A 5,824-nucleotide genomic window follows, 5' to 3' on the forward strand; every position below is an offset into this window, starting at 1 on the left:
TCTATACTCAACCCACAAACAATAACCTCTGAGTTTTGAAATATCTCCCTTAAACCTGTTTTATTTATCTCTTTATTTGCTTAGATTCCTAAGGAAAAGCACAGGTTTATCACAAATGAGTATTTGTGGTTGTATTTAACACAATCTTCTGGAGAGAGGAATTGCTGAGCCATAAATAAACCTCTTCTGTTTTTGAGTAAGATTTCACAAGAATTTATATTGCTTTCTTTAGGAAACTTTACAGGGATAATATTGAGCCTATCACCATGGTGTTTGTTACTAACCTTTTAGTACCCCAAAAACCTTAGTTTGAGGGAAGAAAATTCAAAATTATTAGAATTCTCATGCAAAGCATCTGCTGTCCTTGGGTTTGCACCTCAGGGCCTTTGCACTTGTTGGTCCTGTCCTTAGAAAATTTTCTCCAGGCATCCATATGGATGCCCCCTCTATTCATTCATATCTCTGTTCAAATCTCACCTCTTCACTGAAGTCCTCTTGATGTCCTTCTAGAAAGCACACCCAATCCATCTTCCTCCTTCACATGGCTTGCTTTTGTGCTATAGCCCTTGTGCCTGTCTGCTATTATGTATTTGTTTTTTGTGTGTTCACTATTTCCTTCACTAGAATGGAAGTTAGCGAAGTCACAGACTTTATTTTTATTTGTTGAGTTAATTAGTAATTAATGAGAAAAAGCAATACCTATATTTGTATTTATATCCAAGAAATTAAAAGCTTTGGAGTGTCTAATTCTACTTAGGAATACCAAAAAGATATAGTATATTTATAGTATAGTTATAAGTCTTGTGTGTGTGTACTCAAACAGTGGCCATTCAGGTCTTTTGCTTTTATTTATTTTTTAAGTTTATTTATTTTGAGAGAGGAGAGAGAGAGAGTGAGGGAGGGGCAGAGAGAGAGTGAGGGAGGGCCAGAGAGAGGGAGAAAGAGAATCTCAAGCAGGTTCCATGTTGTTGACACAGAGCTCGACATGGGGCATGAATCATGAACTGTGAGAGCATGACCTGAGCTGAGATCATGACCTGAACCAAGATCAAGTGTCAGGCGCTCAACCAATTGAGTCACACAGATGCCCTATCAGGTATCTATTGAGTAGCCAAATGGAGATATTGAGTAGGCAGTTACCTGTGTATTCTCTTAGGAGAGAGGTGTGGTTGAGGATATCGTTGGGGATGATCAGTGTATATGACACTAATGTAGTGTGCAGTACTTGGTGTGACCAGTAGGAGCACAAGTATAGATAGAAAAGGGAGGAAGTCCAATGACCAAACCCAGGACACTCCACCATTAGACGGGGGGTGTGACCCTGGGAACATGGTGTCAGGAGAAGCCACCAAGTGGAGAGAAAGTGAGCAGCCTGCAGTGGGTGAGGGTCCAGGCTGGGGTCCTGCCAACAGGGCTCCAATGTTCATGATGAGAGGTTGAGGGATTCTCCTCTCTTTTCTGTGTAGTTGATGGTGTTGGTGTGACGAGATGGCCAACAGCATCAAAACCTTTCTCCAGGACCTTGCCAAGGGAACTGAAGTGTCCGTCTGGGCTATTTGTGCCATCTCAAAGCTAGATGCTCAAATCCAGGACAAAAGGGAGGAGCAGTATTGAAGAAAGGCAAGTAGTACCTTGGCGCAGTAGAGGGAGCAGGTATAGTGCACGAGCAGGAGAGGGAACCAGGTATTGTTACCGGAATTTTCCAGTGCTCTGTTTGGAATGGCAGAGTATTCTCATGTGTTCTCCACTTGTTTCATCAAGTGTTTATTCCTGGGCTTCAGCCAGTGACAGCACAGGTTATCAGTGATCCATGGCTACCTGGAGTCTTGGTCGTGGCTGGAGTTCTTTCTTACATCAATTTCCAGTGTTCTTTGGGTTCTCCCCCTCTGTGCTTGGCAGAGTTTCCAGTGTCATTTGGTTTCAGGATAGAATTGATCTGGCTTTTGAGGTATCAGGGAGAAAGTGTTCCCCATTCCCTGGTTTCAGCAAAACAGTTGCTCACGTGTTCTTCAACAGTTTTCTGTTGATTGTCTTCTTCTTGCAAGGGATGTTGTGTCTCTTTCCCAACCATATTTTTGGTCCCCTGGTTAGTTTTCTGCATATGTCTGTCTCTACTCACTAAACTGCTTTGGGTATCCTAGTTCAATAAAGGAATCAAAATCCACCAGTGGCTATCGGTCAGAAAGTCGTTGCCTTACTAGCTTGGATGTGGCTTGCCCTTGGCTTTCCTCATAGGAACACAGTCCCTGTACGTTACCTCTCTATCTTCCTTCATTTACTCTCGTCAACTTAATGCATGGCAAAGAGCCAGCCATACATCTTGTTGGTGGTCTCCTTGGAAAATCCACAGGGCCTTCTACCTTCAGTCTGCCCGAGCCCTGCTCCTCCTCCGAAGGGTCCCTTTCATTAAGTGGGTCTCTGCTGACTCCTGAGCCACCTGCATCCAGAGGGGAGGGGTTGTATTGGAAGGACCCTGTGACAGTTCATCTCCCTGTTTACCTCACCCTACTCTGCCCAGGGGCCTCTGCATATTCCCTTCTTCCAGAGGAACTGGGATTTTTGTCTCTGGTGACCACGAGGCACAATCTTCCTGACACCCGTATGTGGATTTTTAACACCACCCTGAACCTGAAAAAGTCCCAGGTTTCCCCCAGCACTTTTCTAACATTTGCTGGCCTCTGTGTCTAGACCGATATGACACCTTGTTTCTCTCCCTATGCCATTGGCTGCCCCACCTCCCCTTCCTACCCCCCACCACCCTTGGATGAATGGACTTTGTAGTTCAAGCCACTTCATTCCATATATTTGTTATTTCTGTTGGTTTTCTGTTATAAGGGCTGAGGGCAGACTGCCCCAAGACAGGCCACTTTGGGATGAAGATGATTTTAAGTTAAAAAGCAAGACAGCATGGTACTGGCACAAAAACAGACACTCAGATCAATGGAACAAAACAGAGAACCCAGAAAAGGACCCACAAACGTATGGCCAACTAATCTTTGACAAAGGAGGAATATCCAGTGGAATGAAGTCAGTCTCTTCAGCAAGTGGTGCTGGGAAAACTGGACAGTGACTTGTAGAAGAATGAACTTGGACCACTTTCTTACACCATACCCAAAAATAAACTCAAAATGGATGAAAGACCTCAGTGTAACACAGGAAGCCATCAAAATCCTCAAGGAGAAAGCAGGCAAAAACCTCTTTGATCTTGGTCGCAGCAACTTCTTACTCAACAGGTCTCCAGAGGCAAAGGAAACAAAAGCAAAAATGAACTATTGGGACCTCATCAAAATAAAAATCTTCTGCACGGTGAAGGAAACAATCGGCAAATCTAAAAGGCAACCGATGGGAGAAGATATTTGCAAATGGCATATCAGATAAAGGGTTAGTATCCGAAATCTATAAAGAACTTGTTAAACTCAACACCCAAAAAAACAAATAATCCAGCGAAGAAATGGCCAAAAGACACGAATAGACACTTCTCCAAAGAAGACATCCAGATGGCCAACTGACACATGATAAAATGCTCCACGTCACTCATCATCAGGGAAAGACAAATCAAACCCACAATGAGAGACCACCTCACACCTGTCAGAATGGCTAACATTAACAACTCAGGCAACAACAGATGTTGGCGAGGATGTGGAGAAAGAGGATCTCTTTTGCCTTGTTGGTGGGAATGCAAACTGGTGCAGCCACTCTGGAAACAGTATGGAGGTTCCTCAAAAGATTAAAACTAGAACTACACTACGACCCAGCAATTGCACTACTCGGTATTTATCTGAGGGATACAGGTGTGCTGTTTCAAAGGGACACGTGCACCCCCATGTTTATAGCAGCACCATCAACAATAGCCAAAGGATGGAAAGAGCCCCAATGTCCATCGATGGATGAATGGAGAAAGAAGATATGGTATATATATATATATATATATATATATATATATATATACAATGGAGTACTACTCAGCAATCAAAAAGAATGAAATCTTGCCATTTGCAGCTACGTGGATGGAACTAGAGGGTATTATGCTAAGTGAAATTAGTCAGAAAAAGACAAATATCACACGACTTCACTCATAGGAGGACTTTAAGATACAAAATAGGTGAACATAAGGGAAAGGAAGTGAAAATAATATAAAAACAGGGAGGGGGACAAAACAGAAGAGACTCTTAAATATGGAGAACAAACAGAGGGTTACTGGAGGGGTTGTGGGAGGGGGGATGGGCTCAATGGGGAAGAGGCACTAAGGAATCTACTCCTGAAATCATTGTTGTACTATATGCTAGCTATGTGTAAATTAGAAAATAAATAAATTTAAAAAAAAACAATCAAAATGCAGCAGATTCATGAAAAGATTTTTATGTCCTTCTCAACTGCCTCCAGAGAATTTAGGCCCAGGGTTTGCTCCAGGAAGAGAGCGAGGGATACAAGCAGACAAATGTTCACCTTTAGCCCAGAAGGCTGACCTACAGCCTGAATAGCTTGCCAAAGGATCATATACGTGCTGGTTGCTACCTTCTTAAAGGGCCTCACGACTGCCTGTACATCTCACTGATCGTTAACAACAAACTGAATGAGAAATCTTGCAAAAGTATTTTTACGAGTCGAAATTTGCAGGAGACATTTATGATCTAATACTCCTTGTACATCCCCCCTCCCACCCACCTTGAGCACGAGGCATATAACCACCAGCCTCGCACAGCAAAAGTGCAGTTGTTTCTGCCCGTGCTACTAAAGTGAACTTACGAAGCGGCACCGTGAAACATCTCAAGACCTCTTGCTTAGCGTTGCAGGCCACAATCCCGCAACTCTGTCACCATAGATAACTGCATTACGGTCTGAGCCAGGTAGGCAGCCTGGGGGAACCCAGCAAGGCGTGTTTGGTCAACGTCCTCTGTGTCGTATTGTTGCCAACTGGCCCAGCAAACTTTTGCTTACCACACATTCCCTCTCTCGCACCTTCCACTGAAGCCCTCTCCTTTCCTTTCCCTGAAGTTCCAGACCCCTGCCCCCTTTCTCTTCAGCTCAGAATGACACATATACTTCACTCTGCCTATCCTTCCACCCGTAATTTCATATGTACTAGGAATCCACACACACATGAAATTCTGGGTGGATTCCTGGTACCTACGAAATTAAGTTCGGTCTTCTGTTCACCTGTCTCAGGTCAATTTGATGCTTAGTTCAGCTAGAAGGACCTTCAGGGGCAGAAGAAATTCTTCTTCTCTGACACTATGAAGTTCATTCACTGGACGTGGGGAGCGAGGAGTATCTCAGTTGTTGCTAGACGCGTGTAACTGGGGTTAGCGTCTGGTCTCCCTTGGTCCACTGGGGCAGGGGTGGGGAGCAGCCCGAGGAGGTGGAACACGAAGAAAAGCCTCCTCACAGAGAGATCTGCTAGACTTTGAGGAATGATTTTCTCGCTTCTCCTGGAAGGAGAAAAGGTGTGCTCACTCATGCATTCAGAATTCTCCAATGTCCATCAACTGACGAATGGATAAAGAATGGAATACTACTCGGCCGTGAAAAACAATGAACTCTTGCCATTTGCACCAACGTGGATGGAACTGGAAGGTATTATGCTAAGTGAAAGAGGGAGGCAAACCATAAGAGATTTTTAAATACAGAGAATAGGAGCACCTGGGTGGCTCAGTCGGTTAAGCGTCTGACTTCAGCTCAGGTCATGATCTCAGGGTTCAGTCCGTGAGTTTGAGCCCCGCGTCGGGCTCTGTGCTGACAGCTCAGAGCCTGGAGCCTGTTTCAGATTCTGTGTCTCCTTCTTTCTCTGCCCCTCCTTGGCTCATCCTCTGTCTCTCTCCCAAAA

The 5,824-nt window shown here is 44.3% G+C and overlaps 1 pseudogene; it reads left to right on the top strand.

Moving 5' to 3' along the window:
* Window positions 1–1,456: 1,456 nt before the first annotated feature.
* Window positions 1,457–2,432, top strand: LOC101094477 (annotated as a pseudogene).
* The last annotated feature ends 3,392 nt before the right edge of the window (window positions 2,433–5,824 follow it).

This window comes from Felis catus, chromosome F2 (assembly GCF_018350175.1).
Source record: "Felis catus isolate Fca126 chromosome F2, F.catus_Fca126_mat1.0, whole genome shotgun sequence".
In the NCBI taxonomy this organism is placed as follows: Eukaryota; Metazoa; Chordata; class Mammalia; order Carnivora; family Felidae; genus Felis; species Felis catus.